Source organism: Trichosurus vulpecula, chromosome 3 (genome assembly GCF_011100635.1).
Source record: "Trichosurus vulpecula isolate mTriVul1 chromosome 3, mTriVul1.pri, whole genome shotgun sequence".
Taxonomy (NCBI): domain Eukaryota; kingdom Metazoa; phylum Chordata; class Mammalia; order Diprotodontia; family Phalangeridae; genus Trichosurus; species Trichosurus vulpecula.
In genome coordinates, this window is record NC_050575.1 from 414,614,384 (window position 1) to 414,638,167 (window position 23,784).

At 44.4% G+C, this 23,784-nt stretch overlaps 1 pseudogene; it reads left to right on the top strand.

Moving 5' to 3' along the window:
* Positions 1-11,899: 11,899 nt before the first annotated feature.
* Positions 11,900-16,712, top strand: LOC118842789 (annotated as a pseudogene).
* Positions 16,713-23,784: the final 7,072 nt, after the last annotated feature.

Genomic DNA, 23,784 nt, shown 5'->3' on the forward strand with positions numbered 1-23,784 from the left:
ACAAGTTCTCACAGCAGGTCTAATTAATGCATAACGGCATAAATCCATCCTATAAGTAAAAAAGTCATAATACCATCAATACATAGTGAGTGAATGGATTACAATCTATATACCTCTGGTTCTACGGTATAAACTTATTTTAACCTGATCCTAGCCTACTAATACAATCGCTGATACCCATTAAATCTAAGTGAACTGAGTAAATACTGATTAAATTGAGTAACTGTATCAAAGCGATCATCACAGTCCCCCTCCTTCAAAGACCTGGGGCTTTTATGGATCCCTAAGGATGCCTGGAGGGCAGTCCTCTGGAGGAGAAGCAGAATACCAGGGAACAACGAGGAAGAAAAGGCACAACTTGAGCGTGCTGATGGGGTTTGGCTAAATCCTATGGGAGACATGTCGATCGAAAACGACGCTCTGCACCCTGTGCTGGATCCTGAACAGCAAGAGTCAGGCATCTTCTGAAGAAGCAGGCTGGATCGTCTGTACAGACAGGGCGAGCAGGATCACAGTTTACACCAGCACCACGCATGTTGTGCCTTGCACAAAAACGATTTGAGGTGTCGGTTTTTACATTAGATGCCTGAGACGGTCCTTGCAGACATTTAGTATCATTGCAGCGATGGGATGCGACCTTCCTGCAGACGGCGCAGAAGCGCTCGGGCTGGGAGTCCCGGTTATAAGACTTCCCAATGGGTGGATTCTTTGGATATTCCTTTGGGAAAAGGGGATTCCATCAGCTGGTAAAGGTAAAGGTGGAAGCAGATCGAGTGACAGGACAACGCCGGCCAGGCATTGCTTGAGGATATGAGGGGAAGGTGGGCACAGCAGTGCAAACGGGAGGGTGGCAGGTGGCTCTACAGTTACTTATGGAGGTGGAGATCCAGACAGCCGAGGGACAGGCTCCGAAGGAACAGCACTGGGATCACTTCTCTACAATTTGTTGTTCATTTTTCAGTGGCGTCCAACTCTTCGTTATCCCATTTGAAGTTTAATTGGCAAAGATACTGGAGAGGCTTGCCATTTCTTTCTCCAGCTCATTTTACAAATGAGGGAACCGAGAGAAACAGGGATAAGTGACTTGCCCAGGGTCACCCAGCTAGGAATTGTCTGAAGCAAGATTTGAACCTGGGAAAATGAGTCTTCATTGACTCCAGTCCCGGTGCTCTGTGCTCTATGGCGCCACCTAGCTGCCATCTAGAGATAATCAATTACTAGGACATAGCTATGGGAAGTTATAATTACAAGCAGAAAGGGTCTGTGAGGATAATTTTGATGACTACTCAATTTGATCAGCATTTACCCAGTTAATTCTGTTTTACTAAATATTAATGATTGCTTTAGTGAGGTGGGATACAATTAAGTTTGAGTTAGTTAATGCTGTCACCATGGGAGTCATGTAGGCTAGAATTAATTGACTCATTATTCGTTGATGATTATATTAATTATATTTGGTTTAGGGGATAGATTTATACTTTGTTAGGATTATATTAACTTGTGTTAGAGATAGAGGTAGAGATCTGTTGTATCAATACCATACCCACTCCCTATGAATGGATGATGAGAACCGTGCTCCAAAAACCAGTGTCCCTATGTTTCTCTGTTCTTTTTCACCTAATGTTCGTAACTTCCTGTGCAAAGCCCCAGAGTTCTGTTGACTAAACATTGGTGTTTGATGAACATCTCCTTTAATAAATCATGAGATTTTCCCTGCTTCTAGAACTGAGCAACCCTGAACTTATAACACCCATTAGTGACCTCTGAATAGCAATAAAACTCCACAGACTGTGAGCAAAGGGATCCTTGGGAGGAAGGTCTTTGAACCAATTGATTAGGGACCCCCAGTCCCCCTGATAAATTGGTATACGCTCAGATCTCTGCTTCAGTTGCCTTTTGTTGAAGATTGGGTTTATTTTTTGGCCACATTGTTGGTGATTCTTGTGGAATTCATGGGATGGAGCCCAGCCTTCTTTGGTCACCCTCCCCAAAGGACCCAAAAGGCAGCACTCCCCAGATCGGTCTTCTTATTTCTGGCTTCCACAAGAAAGACTGCCCTGGGAGGCTGGACCCCCTCAATCTCCACATCAGAATTCTGCAGGATACAGGTGAGCCTCTCCAAAACTGCAGTTGGTGAATCTGCCTTTATTTCTAAGCTAACTTCATTTTGAAACTTGGACAGACTTTGAGAGATAGTGGAGCATAGAAGGGCCTGGAGTGCTATGGTCAGTGAGGTCACAAAGACTTGGACAAGCCTGAACAGCAACAACAATAAACATATGCTTTTATGACAGGTTATACCAAAGTGCTAACCGCTTAATTGGGCTAGATCCCCACCCCTGCCTTAGCCCCTTAGATGCCAGCATTGTTAACGGGCGCTTTTGTCAATCAGTCCCTGTCTGAGATCAGTCAATACTCTTCTAAGCACTGACCTGGGTGGTGTGAAAGAAAAGCAGGTGAATTAAAAGCTGTTGCCCAACCTGATTATGCCAACATAGTCCCTGTTCAGGAACAGGCCCTTTTCACGCTCTACGATGTCAGCGAGAAATAAGGGAGTGCTTGTGTTGTTAATAAAGAGGTCATCTAACTCAGGACTACTTAAAGAAAAAGAGAGGCCATGAAGATCAAAGGTTCCATAGCAGCTTCATCGAACCACAATAATAGACTTTCAGGGCCACCGACATAGAACCTAGAGACGTAAACTGGTGAAAAAGATCTAATTTAAAGACTGAGATCAGACCTCTAACTTCTCAACTCTCAGTAAAATCCATCACCTTCATTTCTGATCAGTGCAATAAAGTGGTTTAAAGGGTATACATAAAAAAAACTTAAAGGGAATAACATTTATTGCAGGATGGAAATGTGAGTTTTTTAGACCACCTTCAGTCTCCAAAGGGATAGAAGTAAGGACAGTTGGGATTTGTTTACCTTTTGTTGCTTACTGCTTTTAAACAATCGACCTGAGAACACTGAGCAAACCCTGTTATTAATCCAACACTGGGGACTCCCAGAGTGAAGGGGTATCTCAAAGTGAACCCAGAGAGAGGAAAAACTTGTTTTAAAACCATGAAGCAACTGAAAGGCAATAAAAATGTAATGTTTCCTGTGAACACTATGATAAGTCAGGGTCCGAGAGGATGAGGACAGAATTGAGTAAGAACATAGATGGCAGGTTAAGTTAAAAAAAATAAATGGACTTAACCTAACCTTCGAGTCATTGCAAAAGAAATAGACAAAAGGTTACACCTGCAGTCTCCGTCAGAGAGATTTTCCAGTAGTACAATTCCTGTTAGTTCTAATTAATATTTCTGTTCATGTTTTTAATTAAAGCAGATACTTTAAATCAAGAAATTATTATGCTACAAATCAAAGGATCTTTGTAATGCAAGCCATTGCTGGCCATTGACAATGAGGCAAATTTTATTATTGATTGTAAAGAATAATAATACACTTTACTATTAAAGGGATGGTGAAATTGATCTAGCAGATCTAAGTCTGCTAGTAGATGTCAATTTAATTTACATGTAATTGGCCCAGTGTGATGTTCACAATTACATCCTAACAGCTGTAGCATCACTATCGCTTTTCAACATGAGTCAATTTTGAAAAGTTAAAGTAGAAGCTGATTGAGAATGTGGGCCCTGAGCCTTGAAATCCTGGCAGATGATGGCCCTTGGGATTGTTAAAATAATAGCAGCGATACACTTACATTTGATTTGGTTGGATCCAAAAATTATCTCGTCTTTTGATGAGAAACAAGTTTGTCTCTCCTGACTGATTAATTAGATTCAATAGTAACCTGCAGCATTGAAAAATAACACAAACTTTATAAAGGGAGGAGGTGATTTGAAACTAAGCTTTCTCATGGTCAAAGCAAAGATGATTATAAGCCTGTATCCCCACCCAAGTGAAAATTGCCTCCATGCAGCAGACTACACATTGAACTTTTATAAAAGCTACTTTCATTTTGGTGAAATCTGATACACTCTGCAATGAAAATCTAAGAGGGACCTTAGCCTTTGAGAACCCAATAACATACAGTATTGCAATGCATTGGTGTTGTATCATAAACAGTCGCAGTAAAGTGTGAATGAAAATTCCCTAGAATGAAGACTGTTAAGACTAGAGGAATTAAGCGAGGAGATGAAAGGAAGGTTTTGATTTCACTGCAATAAAAAGGATTTGGAAAATTTTTAGAGAAACATCTCTTTGCAAATACTGCCCATCTCCCTTCCCCAATCAATATAAGATCCCAAAGGGCATTTCTTATGACTTTGAAGCATTGGGTGGAAGTTTGGCAAATACATATGATCTGGTGGATTGATAGAGAAAGGACTATTTCTTTAGTTTGTTTTAAATAGTTATGCTGAAGGCCTTTAAGAATTAACAAGTTAGCAAAATAAAAGGAAATTATTTGACTTTTTGGTGATTTAAAGAAATAAACAGCTGTGGGGAGCTCAGGATGCCCCCATATTTTTTTAACATGAGTCAACTGAAAACTGTAGTTCCTTGGAAAAAATGAAATTTCAGTATTGCAATTAGTAATTATAAATCAAGAATTCATTTGGGTGAATTTTTTTTCTGAAACTAAAAGATAGTAATTATAAACTGGTCTCATTTACAGCAAGATGAAATCTTTATACCTATTGGGAGAAGCACGTGATGATAAAGTGTTTCACACAATGCATGGCTTATGCAGAAAAGAACCACTGGGATATTCAGACCTTATGGGGATTCAGTTGGACAAAATAGTTTGCCACTCTTTAAAAGGTGCTTGATAATTTGGGCATGGAAAGTTAACAAATTGGCTGATCCATTCCACAGATTACAGCTGAAAAATCAAGCACATTCTGAAGTACAACAGAACACTTGGTTTTGAGGCTCTTTAAATTAAGCTTCACAAACCAGCCCTGAAATGTAGTGAGCTCTGTATAAACCACTAGGATATGACCAACAGGAAAACAAGAGGCATGAGCAGAGAAATGATTTCTATGCACCTGACCAGTAACACAAGTCATACTAAAATCTTTTCTTATATTTTGAAATCTGAGAAACCATTGTATCAGAAATTCTGTTAAAAAGGAAACACTCCATTTACCTGGATGCCACTGTGGGAACTCTTAAAACCCGTATATGTGACCAAAATACTTGACAACTTCCTTTTTTTGAGGGGGGAAGGCAAGGCAATTGGGGTTAAGTGACTTGCCCAAGGTCACACAGCTAGTAAGTATGTCAAGTGTCTAAATATTTAATGGATTAATTGTGTCTTAAATTAGAAAATCCTAATAATGACTCATTGTGGGAAGAAAAGAGAAGAGAAATCTTCTTGCAAGATTCTTGGCTATGAGAGTCCTTAGCACTTCCTCAGGCTGAGTCATAAGATCTGAGCATCCCTTATTCTGATAGCAGATTGTAAATCTCTTCAGGGCTGCAGTTTATGGAAGTAGGACTTCTCCCAGCCAAAGAAGAGAGATTTAGCAGTGAAATTTTAAGTAATAAGTGAGTTTCATTGAAGATCATTTGGAAAATCACCTGTTCATAATTAATATGTAGTAACTGAGCCAACCATTCACTGTATGGGTGACCTGGTACAGAAGTGATTCTATTTTGGAGTCTCACTGTTAATTCCTAGGCACCCTATATTACCTGACCCCCCCTGCAATTGCTGGAAGTCATTGGCTCAGGGTTCCACAGGTAGGCAAGAAGAGAGGGGGGTGCTTAAACTCAGTTGACTTTCATTGACTCCTAGTACTTGACCAAACTAAACTCGGATTCAAGGCAGCATAATCCCGCTAAGTCAAGGGGTCCACAATTGCCCCTGGCAGCTCTGTGTGGATCTGACCTGCTTCTCAGGATGGTTGCTACTGGTCGGTGTGAGGCACTGGAGACGAGTTGCCAGGTTCTCATTAATATTACACCACGAGGGCAGCAACGGGAAGAGGTAAAAGCATATGGCTGGAGGGCTGGCAGCCACATGGACAAGTTCTTGGTCAGGTTTTGTAGAAATTCAATCCAATTTAAGTAACACTTATGTGATAGTACTTAAGTGGATGCTGGGGATCCAACAACAAATATGAAACAACTTATATTGTGCTGGGTTGGTGGGGGAGGAATACAATTCACATGAGTAAATACAAAGTAATTTGGTGGTATCATTGATCACTGGGGGAATCAGGTATTATGGAACTAACATAGGTGCTCTATACCCTGAGTGAGAGCAAACACCTCTTTGACGGAGTTATAGAATCCATCAATCAATCCAAAGTGTAATCTACTTGCGAACAATTCCTCGGTACTTCCATTGAATCAAGTATTCCAAAGTAAAAACTAAGAATGAAGAAGTCTTGAAGAATTGGAAATTGAGAGAATGCCTATCAATCTTAAAATGGCTGAACAAGTTTTTGAATATGATCCCAATGGAAACTATTAAGCTATAAAAATGATGAGCAGAATATTTTCAGAAAAACTTGGGAAAACTTACATGAACTGATGCAAAGTGAAGTGAGCAGAACCAGGGGAACATTGTACACAGCTACAGTAACAGCAATATTGTATGATAATAAACTGGGAATGACTTAGCTATTCTCAGCAATGCAATGATCTGAGACATTTCCAAGGGTATGAAGTGGTATCTCAGAGTTTTAATTTTCATTTCTTTAGTAAGAAGTGATTTAATGAATTAAAATTATCTGAGATATCACCTTATATCTATCAGATTGGCTAACATGACAGAAAAGGGAAATGACAAATGTTGGAGGGAATGTGGAAAAATTGGGACACTAATGCATTGTTGGTAGAGTGGTGAACTGATCAAACCATTCTGGAGAGCAATTTGGAACTATGGCCAAAGGACAATCAAATTGTGTAATACTACCACTAGGTCTGGATCCCAAAGAGATCAAAGAAAAGGGAAAAGGACCTGTTTATACAAAAATATATATATAGTAGCTCTTTTGTGGTGACAAAGAATTGGAAATCGAGGGGATGCTCATCAATTGGGGAATGGCTTAACAAGCTGCAGTATATGATTGTAATGGAGTATTATTATGCTAATAAGAAATGATGAGCAGGATAGTTTTAGAAAAATTTGAGAAGACTTATATGAACTGATGCAAGATGAAGTGATCAGAACCAGGAGAATATTGTACACAGTAACAGCAGTATTTTAAGAGTAATCAACTGTGAAAGATTTAGCTATTGTAACCAAGACAAAGATCCAAGACAATCCCAAAGGACCCTGATTTAAAATTAAAAAAAAAAATGCTATCTACCTTCAGAGAAAGAACTGATGAACTCTGCATACAAATGGACGCAGAATTTTTTAAACTTTATTTTTATAGCTTTGTTTGTGTTTTCTCTTGTAATATGGCTAATGTAGAAATATGTTTTGCATGACTTCATATGTATAATTGATGGCAAATTGCTTGCCTTCTCAATGAAAAGGGATGGGAAAGAGGGAGAGAATTTATAACTTGAATTTAAAAAAAAAAAGATTGTTAAAAAAATTTTACATGTAATTGAGAAATATTTAACAAAATAGTAATGATGATGATCGTGACAAATAATGAAGAGGAGGAAGTGCTTCTGGGACTAAAGTGCACTAATTCCCTTTCCTCCCTTTTTGAGTCGCTATAAGGAAAGTGCTCCCTAAACCCAAAAACTCTGGAGATGCATGACTCTCTTTTATTCCTATCACCATGTCTCAGACTCAGAAATGGACCCACATTTTACAGCAGAGAAGGAATGAGTTTGGAAGTCCCCTAAGATCCAATAACCGGGAAGCTCAGACAGATGTTTTACAGTCCTATAAAAGGAAAAAAAAGAAAAGGTGGTCCCTTCCCTCCCAGGAACATAATACCCATCAACATGTCCGCCTCTTACACGCCATAACTTGGGTAAATGTCACTGAATCAAACTCTGCAATAACACAGAGACGCTCCGGAAGCCAGACCTCACTGCCTGCCTTTGGTAGCAGAAAACAGACCTGCAAAGCTAACCGATTCTGAGATGAATGTTCCAGACCTGTCTCTGGAGCAAGCAAACATGCATTGCAGCTGGGTCCCAAGGACAGAGCTGTGCCCAGAGGAGCCATCATTCTGTGTGGGTTGGGGGTGGTCCTTTCTGATGGGGAGACCACTGAACTGACTTCAAAGACTATTCCCTTCCTTGGATTCTGGTTTCACTTCACAAAATTCAAAGTCATCAAATATTTATTGAGCCCTTCTGAATGCAGGAGGGGTCCTGCACAGAAGCCTCACTGAAGCCCAGAAATTTATCCATTGGAAGTACCTGCTCTGTGGCCTCTCTCTCCTCTAAGAGCCTGCCATGGTGGAAATTTAACCAATTAGGAATGAGGCCATTTCTCTGAGATCTCTTCTCTATTCCATTTACTTACTCTTCACTTTTCAGAATCTGGGGAGTTAATACTCTGTAAGTTCCAAACCATGAAAGTTGTACTTTTTCAATTCTTAACAACTTTTCTTAGGGCAGTGAGATGAGGCAATGGATAGAGCCCAGCCTAGAGTCAGGAAGAAGAGTTCAAATCAGGCTTCAGGCACTTTTTAGCTGTGTGACCCTGGGCAAGTCACTTACTGCTGCTTGCTTCGGTTTCCTCATCTGTAAAATGAACTGGAGAAGGAAATGGCAAACCACTCCAATATCTTTATCAAGAAAATCTCAAATGGGGTCACAAAGATGCAGGCATTGATGAAACTACTGAACAACAACAAACAAATTTATTTTTATGATGGTAACATATAATTCTAAACATTAATTGCTGACATTCCTTCTTACTTGGCCACAGTTAAAAGAAAGATCTTTTTTCAAGAAGTTTTCTCTTTACTCTTGGCCTTCAGGGGAAAAAACCAATAACTCTAGCTTGACCTGCAACATCTATATCTCCAAATACTCCATTCTAGGCACACAGGGATGAAAACACGGAACTCCCAAGAAAACATTATCCTATTTCCCAATTCCCCAACACAAGCTGGGGCCTTCCCCCCAAAAATGTTCAAGGCTTTGAATAAGGTTTACTGCTTCCCTCTAGGAAGAGTTAGGGTCTCCATGGGGAAAGCTCAAGTTGCACTCCTAATCGTTCTCCCCTCATGAGGAAGGTATATCACAAGCTATAGATCCCATATATATGTATATGTGTATACTATATATATATATATATATATATATATATATACACATATATACACACACATATATTTACCCAACAAGCATCAGTTCCACAATGAACACACATATTAAATAGAAAATGAGCCCATTTGTCCAAGTCAGTGGCAAAACAGAGCTCATCTGCATAGGAGAGTGAGTCCCAGATAACACACACCGAAGGACTTTTTCCATTGGGAGCAAGGGGACTCAGCTCAAGCAAGAGAGAGTATCCTGGATCTTACCCAAGAGAAGTTTCCTGAAGACTCCAGTGTAGCAGACTGGGAGACAGGGAAATCACTGAGGTGCTGGCTTCTTTACGTCAGCTCCTTCCTGAAATCTTTCTCTCCCTTCGGAGACCTAAAGAGAATCTGGAATTGTGTATCTTTTCTCTCAAAGCCAGAAGACCAGGATCTCTCTTCTCCCAAGCTCTCACCAGCTCTGTCTCTCACTCAGGCAGGGAACCTTGAGTAATTAATCTCTACAAATGCAGAGTTTTATACAAATAGCCTTAGACCCCTGGGACAGCAAGGTTGCACAGTGGATAGAGCGTCCCCGGCCTGGAATCAGGAAGACCTAAGTTCAAATCAGGCCTCACATCCTTCCTTGCTGTGTGACCCTGGGCAAGCCATTTAACCCTGTTTGCCTCAACTTCCTCATCTGTAAAATGAGCTGGAGAAGGATATGGCAAACCACTGTAGTATCTCTGCCAAGAAAACCTCAAATGGGGTCACGAAGAGTTGGACATCACCAAACCACAGCAAAATCACCCCTGGAATTCACCCATTGGAAATACTCCACTGCCTCTCTCTGATCGGATGGCTCCTCCAAATCCACATCCCCACATACCTCCATGCACCCCTATAAGATAGAGATCAGCTGCTGATATGTGAGTTTCCAACACTGATAGGGAAGTACAGGATATGGCTTCTCATTTAAACTAAATCCTTCCTTAATTAGGCCTCCTATATCCATATCCTTTTAAGGGTTAGAAAGCAGGCTTTTCACAACAACCCCTTTTCTCAGGAGAGAACAAAAGCTCACAGAGCTTAAGTGACTTCCCACAATGTTACACAGCTAATCTGTCTTTGAGTTGGAATTTGAACCCAAGGACCCTGACTCTTTCCATACCATCACTGGCCCTCAATTTAACTCTTCCTCCCTCCACCAGCTTAACCCCATTGCAAACCCTGACCCCGTCCAGCATAATTTTCATCAGGGGCCATCCCTATCCAAGAGCCTATGCGCATCCCACCCTCCTCCTGTTTCAACAATCCAGCTAGCAGCTTCTGTGGGGGTGTAAGATCCACCCACAGCCAGCACCCAAAAAGCTGCCAACAGCACAGGTTCTTTTGATCTGCTTAACTAAGGAAAGCAAGGTGAAAGGGTTGACAAGCTTACTTTAATTCAGCATACAAATATCATTCACTTAGTTCAGGGGAAAAATCCAGCACCCTGAACTTCAGAGCAAATTACAGACAAATTACAAACATCAACAGACAGACCAAATGCAGATTCATAGTTACCTACACCTAGGTTCAGCCCAGGAGCTCAGAACAAGGGCTGGCCCAGAGTCACACATGCCACCACGGCTATGGGTGAGAGCTCCAAAGAAGAGACAGCCAACCCCTGATTTTATATCTTTTTCAGGGTCAGGGGTGAGTCACACATGCGGCTCACCCACATGACCTAGAATCCTCACAAAGAAGCGACTTAAACCCACGTGGTCTAAAAACCTCTGCTGTCCCAGACATGTAAACTAGGCCCTCCGTGGAGTTAGCCCCACCTTGGGCCCCACCTTAGTTACCAATCCACACCCACATAGGTTTCACACTTAATAGGGGTTTGGGCCTGGGGCTTAGCACCTAGTAAGACTCAATGAAATACACTGAATTACTCAAAGCAAACAAAAGCCAAACTCTTCAAGGGCACTTGTTGAACTAAGTGCCAAGGAGACCATTTTGCTTACCAACACACCTCCCCACCACTTCTGCACCCATTGAGGATAAAATCAAATTCCTCAGGCTGTTTAAAATCAGGACTACATACCTCCTCCCACCACACACCCAAACTCTCCTATTTCTTTTCATGAGAGACGACATGGATAGAGTGCAAGATTTAGGGCGAGAAGACTCATCTGTGTTCAGTTCACACTTGAGATAGACACTTGCTGTGTGATTTTGGACAAATTACCTTTCGTTGCCTCAGTTTCCTCACCTGTAAAATGAGAATGATAATAGCACCTCCCACCCAGAGCTATTGTCAAGATAAAATGAGAGGATTCTCTTAAGAACTCGGAAGCCTTAACTCACTATATAAATTCAAGCTGTTATCATTAATATTATTTTTATTACTATTTCCCAAGAACATGTCAAAATTATACAAAATGTGTTCAAGACTATAATGGGATAGATGAGCACATTTTACAACCCTATGATCATTAACATCAAGCAAAGTACAAGACAAAAGGTTGTGGCTCACCAAAGATGTCTCCATTGCCACGGAGATCCAACAACCCAGAGTCCAAGGCAGAAATGGATCACCTGTAGATGGTAGGATTCCCCAGATGTTCCTCTACATCCATGGCATTGTGCTGGTTGTGGCTCACCAAAGATGTCTCCATTGCCACGGAGATCCAACAACCCAGAGTCCAAGGCAGAAATGGATCACCTGTAGATGGTAGGATTCCCCAGATGTTCCTCTACATCCATGGCATTGTGCTGGTTGTGGCTCACCAAAGATGTCTCCATTGCCACGGAGATCCAACAACCCAGAGTCCAAGGCAGAAATGGATGGATCGCCTGTAGATGGTAGGATTCCCCAGATGTTCCTCTACATCCATGGCATTGTGCTGGTTGTGGCTCACCAAAGATGTCTCCATTGCCACGGAGATCCAACAACCCAGAGTCCAAGGCAGAAATGGATCACCTGTAGATGGTAGGATTCCCCAGATGTTCCTCTATGTCTATGGCATTGTGCTGGTTGTGGCACACTAGAAAATATTTCTGAGCCTCTTAAACGAGATCTGTAAATGCCCTCAAAGTGTGCCCAAGCTGTCCAATCAGGAAAAATGAAACATGGGGCATGTGCGGTATCCATGGAGGACTAGCACATCTTGGGTGAGGACTGCTTTGGGGTCCATCTGATTCACCCAACTCTCACCTGTGGCTCCAAGAAGCTGTGGCATGCACAGTGGCCATACTCAAATAAACTGTTTTGGCAAACAGGCTAACCCAGGCTGAGCGTGTCTCAAACCCATCAGTGAATGAGGAGGAAGTCTACCTCACCACGTAAAGACTTCCCCCCTGGCAGAATGGGCTGATGAGAACAATTTGTACCAACAGCCGTGAAGGCAGCTGAAGCAGGCCTGTGGAGTGCTTAAGAGCTTGGTCAGACATCAAAGACGCCAAAGTCATCCACTTTATCCCATCCTGGGACATCACCAATCATCCTGATTTTTGTCCTGCCACTGGACTTCCATGGCTCAGGAAGAGAGTGAGGCTGATGACTTTGTGAAGCTCTGCCTCACTTAAAGCCAATTCACAGAGAAGTCAAGATATCGCCCCATGATGTCATTGGTCGTCTTTGAAAATGAAGGACAAACAACAACCAGCTTGGTGGATTACATGGAGAGTTACTATCCTGGAGGAAGAATATCTGGCTAGACATCCAGAAGTTCACAGGAGAAAAAATCCAAGAAAGGATCCAGTGATAAAGCCCATGGCCTCAAATGTCCACACACAAATGCCCAACATCTTTGCAATAAGGCCGAGGAGCTAAAGGTCCAAAGACAAAGACTTGGCATTATTTTATATTCAAAACACATGCCAGCTTGAGAAAATTTCAAAACCGGTGAGGAAATTATTGTGGGCAGCTTTCAGGGTAAAGATCAATGAATGGCGGGAAAACAGAAGTGATTTCATCCCTGGAGCACACTATAGACCGGCTGTGCTGAAGGCAGCTTCATGAGGCTCCCGTTAAATCCTGATTAAATAGACAGACGCTCCAAATCAGACTGGATTTGTTGTTTTGGTTGTCTAGACTTAAGAAAGTGGTGGAGACAGATAATACAGATTAAACCTAAAATTCTTTCTGAGCACATTTTTGGAAGAGTAGTTTGTTAACTGTTTACCAGCTTTTTACCTCTGACTGTTGTCCACCTGAAGAGAAAAGGTGAGTGGAGTTTAGAACTTCCCCACCCTCCCAGGCCCCCAGGCTCACAGCCTCGGTCAGGGTCATCCTGGATGCCTCACTATCTCTCACCCCCATATCGAACCAGCCATCAAGTCTTATCATTTCTACATTCACAGCATCTCTCAGATTTCCCGCCCCCCTCTCCTGTGCCCCTGCCCTCACGCTGGTGCAGACCCTCATCACCTCATACCTGGACCATGGCAGTAGCTGCTGGGGCTCTTCCTACCTCAGGTCTCTCCCCGCTCCAGTTCATCCTCCACTCAGCTACCAGAGGGACTTTCCTAAAGCTCGGGTCTGATCAAGGAACCCTGCTGTTTAATAAACTCCAGTGGCTCCCTATGAATTCCATTATCAAATAGACAATTCTGCCTGTCATTTAAAATCCTTTGTGTGCTGGCCCCTTCCTGCTCATCCAGTCTTCTCACCCTTGACTCCCTTCAGGTATGCAGCTCCTCTGACCTTTTTGCTGTTCCCAGTGGTACATGGCACTCATCTCTCCACTCCATGCCTTTGCATTGGCTGTCCCCTGCACCTGGAATGCCATCCTTTCTCATCTTCACTTCCTGGCTTCCCTGACAACCTCCTCAACTCAAATCTCCCTTTCTGTTGGAGGCCAATCCTGCCCCGACCCCAGCTACTGCAGCCTCCGATATTACCGTCCACTTCCACTGTATCTGCTTCTTACGGACATAGTCACATACTGGCTCCCCCATCCTCCTTAGAATGAGCACTCTCTGAAGAGAGGGACTCTGGTTATGTCTTACTTGGTGCTTAGCACGATGTCTGCTACATAATAAACACTTGCTGCCTCACCTCCTGACTAGTGGTGATAGACTTTAGTTAGCCAGACATCTGCTGGCGCTCTCTCTGTAGACCTCTCTCTTCTCTCTCCTTTCCTTCCTCTCTCTGTGTCTCCGTCTATCTGTCTGTCTCTCTCTCTGTCTCTCTGTCTCTGTGTCTGTCTCTCTCTCTCTGTCTCTGTGTCTGTCTCTCTCTCTCTGTCTCTGTATCTGTCTGTCTCTCTCTCCTTTCTCTTCCTCTCTCCACGTCTGTCTGTTTCTCTGTGTCTTTCTCTCTCTGTCTCTGTGTCTGTCTCTCTGTCTCTGTCTCTCTGTGTCTCTGTCTGTCTCTCTCTCTTCTCTCTTCCTCTTTCCACATCTGTGTGTCTGTTTCTCTGTGTCTGTCTCTGTGTCTGTCTCTCTGTCTCTGTGTCTGTCTCTCTCTCTCTCTGTCTCTGTATCTGTCTGTCTCTCTGTCTCTGTGTCTGTCTCTCTCTCTCTCTGTCTCTGTATCTGTCTGTCTCTCTGTCTCTGTATCTGTCTGTCTGTCTGCCTCTCCTCTCTCTTCCTCTTTCCATGTCTGTCTGTCTGTTTCTCTGTGTCTTTCTCTCTCTCTGTCTCTGTCAGTCTGTCTCCCTCCCTCTCCCTCCTCTCCTCTCTTCTCTTCTCTCTCTCTCTCTCTCTCTCTCTCTCTCTCTCTCTCTCTCTCTCTCTCTCTCTCTCTCTCTCCTTTCTCTTCTTCTCTCTGTGTCTTTCTGTCTGTCTGTTTCTTTGTGTCTCTGTGCCTGTCTGTCTCTCTCCCAAAGAGTAGAATGGTCAACAATTTCTTGTTTTGTCTGAATCATAATTTCATCCTTCAAAACACAGAAGCACGAATAAGGAGAATTCTCCTGCGTATCTGGGTCACACTGAAGGGGAGGAATGTTTCTGGAGTGGAAATGATGGGATCCTCAGGAACAAGTGGCCCCTTAGAGCATCTGATCCAGAAGGTGTGGAAAGGCAAGTCTAATCTGAACTGGATCCTGGATGGGGAGGAGTCTGTGGACTAAAGTTCGATGGGGAAAGTCAGGCCAGGGTGGTGGGGGGACACTTTCAAAAATGGAAAAATGGAATTCTGAAGACACAAAGGGAAGAATCAGGATGATTGGGAGAAATCTATCCCTTTATTTTCCCACTGGGTAGATAGGCCAGCTCCACTTTAGGGTCATCCTTAATATCATACAGAGATTTGGTGAAAGGCTGGCATGAAGCTGTCCAGGCTTTGGATAGGAAGGCCTTGGAACTATTCTCCAGAATTGAAGAGACTTCTTCCAATATCTGCTTCTAGGTGGGCTGTGTGTACCTGCTAACTGGGAATTCAGAGGCAGCCCTGCAGGCATTGAATCAAACAGTGACTAAGGACTCTTGTCTGTCTGTTGGATTCTTCCTGACAGGAGCAGTTCACTTTAAACTACAAAGGCTCCCAAAAGCTCTTTCTGATTATGCCTAGGCCTTGGTCAACCTGAGAAACAATACCTTCATTGACTATAAGCAACTGGGTCTTCGGTACAAATTACAAGCTTGGGAGATGTTATACAACACGGCAGCTGTGCAGTGCCAGCTAGGATTTTGGGAAGAAGCCACTAAAAGCTTAGACAAGGCCATCTCCAAGAGAGCAGAGGGGAGTTCAGCTGCTCTAGAGGCTGCCCTGGACCAGATGCGGAAATGAATCTTTCTGGACCTTCTACAATTTCCCAAGGGTAAGATCTTTCGTCCCCAGAAGAAGGATATAGAGCAGCTAAATTCCATGGATTCCCTGGGGAAGCCCAAGGTCATTTCATCTGTTACTTCTAATGACAAGTACATCGGTTTTGAGCTTCTCAGGCCACAGAGAATCCACCGGCCAGTCTCCCCAGTGGAGCCTATCAATCCCCTGAAAGTAGACAAACTGGAAGGTTGCAATGGAATCTCATGTTCACCCACAAAGGGACCTCCTAAAAGGCCCCATTTAAACCAAGCTAGGGGACCAGTTTCTCCACTACAAGGACTCCCTCCTCCTGAAGGGATCAGCCTGAGCTCCACAGTATATCCTGAAACATCAGTCCCATTAGCTCAGGTATCCAGCAGCCCAGACATACCTGTCAACCTCGGTGTGCATTGTACTTTCACCGTGACCCTGGAGGTTAAAAGGGGAGCATCTATGCCTGTCCTCAGAGCCCTGATGAGAGACAAGCTCCTGAAGCAATTAGAAGGTGCACAGCTCAGTTACAGCCACCAGGACAGTGGGAGGTCCATTACAATTTCTGGGGAAGAGGCATGTAAAAAGGTATGGCAGGAAGCAACAGAAGACAGAGACTCCAGTGCCAGGGTACAGAATGCTGTGGAGGCCAACCTGTGCTGTATAGTTATTCTGCAGAGGGACCTGAAGACCTAGAGTTCCAGAAAGGGGATACCCTGGACATTCTCTCCAAGGTGAATGATGAGTGGCCGGGGGGCCATTGCTCGGGTCACATTGGCATTTTCCCCAAGTGTTTTGCTCAGTTGGCCAGTGTGGCCAAAGAAGAAACTCCAGTGGAGCCACCCATGCTTTACAGCTTCTGAAATACTCCCCAGGAGAACCAGGACCAGAGAGTACATAAGGACCAGGCTCTCTGCCATCACTGGAGTTCTCATTCCCACAGCCAGAGCATTCCCCAGGAATCCCATCTACGTGAAGATCCCCCCACCAAAAGACTCCCACTTACTTTATTTTTTTAAATTTCTGCACTTTAAGTTTCAATAACTCAAAACTGCACCAAGACTCTTGGGACACTCTGCATACTCAACCACACCAACATTAACAACCTGTTATGTGACACAGTGAAAAGAATGTACAATGGCACAGTGAAAAGATTGGCAGGAGATTTCCTAGCACATATTTTAGGATCTTTTTGGTCATAAACAATCAGCCTGATTTTTCTCTAACATCCTATGAGAAGGAAAAGTAGTGATTGGACCTGTGGTTTCACTGGCATAGGGGACTCTTAGGTGAGAAAACTCCCTCTCCCCATGAAGATATTGTCTGTAATTTATGATCTTAGAAAGTTCCCTGGAACACTGAGGGTTTGAGTGACTTGGCTAGTTTGTCCCACCTACTTTGAAAGACCCAGGCCTCTAGCTCCTGGAGGGAATCACTTCCTACAACATCAACTTCCTGAGTAATAGGATCATAGGATTTGGAACTGGGAAAAGGGACCTCAGAAATCATTGACTCCAACCTCCTCATTTTAGAGGCAGAAAACAAGGCTCAGAGAAGAAGTGACTTGTCCATGGTCACAAGGCTAAGAAATAGCAGAACAGGGATCTGAACCTGGGTCCTCTTCTTCTAAGTCCAGTGCTTTTTTCCACTGATCCCAATAATCATGGAGGTAGAAAGAAGTTAGAGGACAGCCAGGTCCTTCCTGACTACCAGCCTTAGAACCCAGAATTCCAGACGCTTGGCCCATTGCTCTAGGTGTGTTCTTGTCCTACCTCTTCATTTGTCAGATGAGGCCCAGAGAAGAAGAGACTTGATCAAGGTCAAATAAGTTAATTGCAGATCCCAGACTATACCTCTTCATCTTCCAGAAGGAGAAAATACTTTATGAAAGATATTATTACAACTGTTGTCTATCATCTAGAAAGAAAATCTAGCCCAATACCCAATTCAGGTCTAGAGTTAACGAAGTAGCAACACTTTTGGGGTATTTTTGTAAAAAGTGAGGGTGGGGGGGAAACAAAGCAGATACCCATTGACTCAGGGAATGGCTAGACAAATTGTGGCAAATGAATTTAGTGGAATATTAAAAAAAATCTGTCTAAATATATCCCTAAGCTCCCAGCTCTAAAACACGGGTGTCAACACAGCGTGGCCATTCACATGTGATTTAGAATCTTAAGATCTGAGTTCCAGTCCCAGGTCTGATACTTCCAAACTGTATGACTGTTGAGAAGTCACTCCACCCGGATGGGCCTCAGTTTCCACATCTGTTAAAGCTAATTAATAATTGATGCACAGAGTCCCTTGAGATGTGAAGCTTTCAGGCATTGTAGCAACATAAATGATTGTTATCATTTGGACAGTTTTGCCAACTCATTTAGGTCAAGATCATTTCTGTGGCTAGAGCAGCAGCTGCTACCTTTAGTCGGACACCAGACTCTCATCTGGGGTGAGAACATCCAGTGCCCTTCCCCTTCCCTCAGACAGATCCAAACAGAGCCCATCACTATCACAGTGGGCTCTAGAAAGCCATTCCTCCTAAATGACCACTTCAGGCCTCGCCCACCATCTGCAGCAGCCTCAGTCAGCAACCCACATCGACAAGCTTGGAGCGAGAAGGTCTGAGTCCAGATGGACTACCCAGCTGGAGGAGGGGAAGGAGAGGGCAACCAGCATGAGAATCTCTAAAGTAGGGAAGTCATGGCCCGCCATGGCTGATGGTTTGCTCTGTCTGAGAGTTCAGAAGGAACAAGCAGCATTTCAAAGAAAAGGTGCGGGGCAGAAAAAGACCTGAAGGATGATTGACTCCAAGCACTCATTCTGTAGAGGAGGACACAGAGAAAGAAAGAGCCATGGCCCTGAGATCCATGAGTCCTCAACTCTGCTCAGAAGCCAATGGGCAGTGTGACCTAGGTCAAGCACTCTTTTCTCCCCGTCTAGAAAATGGGACTGTTAATATTTTAGCAGCCAAGTGTTTTCAGGAAAAAATATAATAAAGGTGATTGTAAGGGATTTGGCAAGCAAGAAAGCTTGGTGATGAGGTGATGTCCTCTAGTCCAGCCTACGGTATGGGTCAGACCAGAAGCCACTGTGCCCTTTCAAGCCCTGAGGTACCAGGATTCGTTTGGTGATTCTGTAAGTCTGCAGAGTTGGGGAGGAAAACTCCTCTCAGTCAGCCCTGGTCCACTCAAAAAGGTTGTGCAACCTTAGGTAAGTCACTTCACTCTGGTCATTTTCTGGGCAGCAAGATGGTGCAGTTGATAGAGTGCCAGGGCTAGGGTGAAGAAGACCTGAGTTCAAATCTGGCCTCAGAAGCTTACCAGCTGTGTGATCCTGGGCAAGTCACTTAACCCTATTTGCCTCAGTTTCCTCATCTGTAAAATTAGCTGGAGAAGGAAATGGCAAATTACTGCAGTATCTTTGCCAAGAAAATCCCAAATGGGGTTGCAAAGAGTTGGACACAGCTGAAAACAACTGAACAATAAAGTTAGGGATACTCTGAGGCAGAGGTGAAGAAGGAATACATTGCAGGCACAGGGCATCCCTCATAGCAAGGCAAAGAGGATAAGATACGAGACATCAGACACAGAAAATAGCTAGCTAGCCAGTTTGAATGAAATAGTATAGCCACGTGAGAGACTGCAGACATAAACGGGTGACATAGCTCAGACGTATGTTTCCATTTTGATCATTTTTCAGCTTTCCAAAGGTTTGAAGTAGGGACCTTGGTCCTCCCCAATCTATAAGCTGTCATTAGCCTGTTCTTTATATTAGTCTCCAGATGCACCATCATCATGAGTGAATTACATTAGGCCATCATGGGGCAGGCATTTCTGCTGATGAGGGACTGGCACATTTATAATCCTCCCTGGGCAGTGCAGGAAAACGTCCCCCTGCATCCTAAGGCCCACATCAATCAGGCTGAATGGCTCTGGCCCCCACAGACAAATTACATTTTCATTTTTGACTTACCAGGAAATAGTACTCTCTCCTCGCAGTCAAACAAGAAATATAGGAGCACCCAAGGTCCCAAGCAATCGCTTAGCCAGCCGTGGTCTTTGCAAAGCAACATGGGCCTGAATACTTCAGCCCTTGGAGGCTGCGTGGACCAATGGGGAGAACGCTGACTCTGAAGTCCAAGCTCTGCCTCAGAGAGTTCCTGTTCCTATGACTTTGGACAGGTCACTTACCCACATGGTCCTCAGTTTCCTCCCCCATAAAAAAGGCAGCAGCCCCATCTGGCCTCTGAGATTCCTTCCAGGTCTAGGGTTAATAATCCATATTAGCAGCCTTATGCCTTAGAGCAAGGGTGGGGACCCTGCGGCCTTAAGGCCACATATGGCCTTCTAGGTCCTTGGGTGTGGCCTTTTGACTGAGTCCAAGTTTTATAGAACAAATCCTTTTATGAAGGGGGTTTGTTCTGTGAAGTTTGGATTCAGTCAAAGGGTCACACTTGAGGACCTAGAGGGCCTCGTGTGGCCTCAAGACCCCAGGTTCCCCAGCCCTGCACTAAAGCCATAAGCTCCCAGAATGTCAGAGCTGGAAGTGACCTCAGAGAGCCTCCAACATCCTTCAGGTGAGACCTTGAGTTTTATAACACTCAGAGATGGCAGACCTGACCAAAGCCGCCAGCTAACAAACCTTGGGTTTATTGTAAAGTTCAATAGGGTTATTGCTAAACACATCAGAAGTATGTGGATGATCTGCTTTCTGAATCATAGCAAGAGATCATAAGCCTGGTTTGAAAAGAACCCTCTCCTCTCCCCAGTGACATCCTGGAACCCCAGACTTTCATCACATGACTAAGCCCTTCCCTCCCTAAGTGATTGTGGCTTTCAGGTGCGAGCTCCCTCAGCCCATGGCCTCCTGACCTCACAGACACGCAGCTTCAGCACTTCCTGTCTACCCCTTTCCACTTGTTAGTCAGTCAACAAGCATTTATTAAGCACCTAATGCATGCCAGGCACTGTGCTACGTGCTGGGAATACAAAGAAAGGAGAATGCTGTCCCTGCTCTCAAGGAGCTGACAGTCTAATATGGACAAAACATGCAAATAGCTGTGTACAAACAAGATTCTACAGAAAGAATTGGAGGTAATCTCATTACCCTTATCACTGACGGGGTGGGGGGGGGAGGAGTATAGAAACACCTTGCAAAAGGTGGTACTTTAGCTTTGATCTGAAGGAAGCCAGGAAAGCCAGAGGCAGAGGTGAGGAGGGAAAGAATCCCAGTCATAGGGACAGTCAGTGAAAAATGTCCTGATCTGGAAAAGAGTGTTTTGTGCAAGGAGGCCAGTGTCACTGCTACCCTTCACTGAGATTGATTGTATTCCAGACCTGAAGTCAAGAACAGCGGTTGGAACCCCAGATCGACTCATCTTTAAACTCTATGCCATCACCCCTAACCTGTAACAACCTTCCCCAGCTAGTACCAAGGCACTCCTGTCCCTCTGGTGTCTAGAGCACTAGGAACCTCTGCAGACATTACTATGTATCTCTAAATGTATCTATGTAATAAGACTGGGTATTATGGCTCCCCGTGTAAGCACCTTATCTAATGTTTCCACATCTCCCAGAAAGTAGTGTCCCTGAGGGGATGTATTGTTAAGAGCCTGGGATGCACAGGGAGACACAGATCGCATTCATCTACCAGAAATGTTGTGTGCACTGAGAAAGGAGGAGGTACTTAAAACACTCTGCATCAACACAGAAAAATAGCCTGGAATGGTGGGTAGAGATGAGGAAGACTAGGGAGATGAGAAGACCTGGGGGGATGAGAAGACCCGGATGAGAGTCCCACCTTGGACAGGACTTGACAGCATGAACATGGATGTGTCCATGTCCATAACCTCTCACTTTTTCTAATTTACAGATGAGTCACCAAACTGCATCTGGGAAAGGGATGTCTATACTGGGAGTACTGATATACTGATGAAATTGAAAGACTGACAAAGTCGACATTGGGATGCTAGGATCATTAAAGACACTGCCCACTTTTGTCTGAAGTGTGGGAGTCTCGAGTGCGTAGGAGTGGGAATAGGGCCAAAGAGAGCCGTCACTTCAGGCTAGCAAGGAAGGTAACTCATGCTCCAGCAGCGAGCTGGCTCATACAAATGGAGAAATTGCTCCATCGGGGTTTCTGTTTTCATTACATCCAGCTGCCATGAACCTGCACAGCCCATCAAAGACGTTAGGCCAACCTCGCCTCCTACACACACACACACACACACACACACACACACACACACACACACACCCATCCCTGCAGCCAGAAGGTTTCATCCCTTGGTGTTAGGCCATTAGCACCCTCCCAAACTGGAGTGCTGGAGATGGGTCTCTGGATCTGACCAGGGCTAGTTACCGTGGCACAGGGGGGATGATCGCTTGGGTCTGGACATTAGGCCTCTCCTATGTAGCCCCAGATAGAATGAGCAGGTATCCAACTCAATCCAATTCAACAGCTTCTTAAGTAAGTATCTACAAGCTCACCCTGGGGATGACGCTGGGCACCACCGAGGCCCGGTGATTCCACCTCCGCAACATTTCCCCAACACCCCCTTCCGTCCTCTGACGCTGTGACCCCTCTAGTGCAGACCTTCATCACCTCCCACCTGGACTACTGCAATCACCTGCCAGGGGCTGGGGATGGGCCTGCTGGTCTCAGGCCTCTCCCCACTCCTGTCCATCCTCCATCCAGCTGCTAAAGTGATTTTTCTAAAGCATAGCTCTGACCATCTCAGCCCCTATTCGATAAACTCCAGCAGCTCCCTATCACCTCTAGGGTAAAATATAAAATCCCATTTGACATTCGAAGCCCTCATAACCTGCCTCCTTCTTACCTTCCTAGTCTAACACCTTACACCCCTCCCCCAATGCACTCTTCAGTCCAGTGACCTTGGACTCCTGGCTCTTCCTCCAACAAGACCCTCCCTTTCTCTGCTCCAGTCATTTTCTCTGCTTGTTCCCAGGTCTGGAATGGTCTCCTCCCAGTGCTCTAACTACTGTCCTCCCTGGCTCCCTGAAGGATCCAGCAAAAATCCCTCCTCCTACAGGAAGCCTTCCCTCGGGTCATCTCCCTTGTCCTGTAGGTGACTTGTTTGTCCATATGGGTTTGCTTGTTGTCTCCCCCGTTGGACTGGGAGCTCCCTGAAGGCAGGACCTGTTCCTTTGTACCCCCAGATCTTAGTGCAATGCCCGGCACATATAATTAATGTTCCTTGACCAATTGCCTGTAAAATGGATAAAGGGATAGGATTGAATCGAGGATTTCATTCACAGCTCCTCAGGAAACCAAAGGAAGGAAAGCTGCCCCTCCATCTAGGCACTTTAAGCTTGAAGCACTGCCTGGATCTCTGAGTTGTGACTGGTCCAAGGTCCCATATCCAGCAGGTGTCAGAGACAGGATTTGAACCCAAGTCAATCGGTCAATAAACATTTATTAAGTGCCTGCTATATGCCAGGTGGGGCAGCTAGGTTCCACAGTGAATAGAGAGCCAGTCCTGAAGTAAGGAAGGTTCATCTTCCTGAGTTCAAATCTGTCCTCAGACACTTACTAGCTATATGACCCTGGGCAAGTCACTTAACTCAGTTTCCTGGTCTGTAAAATGAGCTGGAGAAGGAAATGGCAAACCCTTCCAGTATCTCCACCAAGAAAACCCCAGATGGGGTCACAGAGAGTCAGACACGACTAAATGATTCAACAGTAACAACAACATGTTCCAGGTACTGTACGAGGCACCAGAGAGAAAAAAAATGCAAGAGACAGTCTCTGCCCTGAAGGAGCTTACCATCTAATAGGGGAGAAAACATGCAAGTATATACAAAGCTAGCTCCATGTGGGAAATAACCAACAGAGGGAAGGCCCTGGAATGAAGAGGGGCTGGGAAGGCTTCCTGTAGAAGGGAGGATTGTAGCTGGCACCTGAAGAAAACCAGGG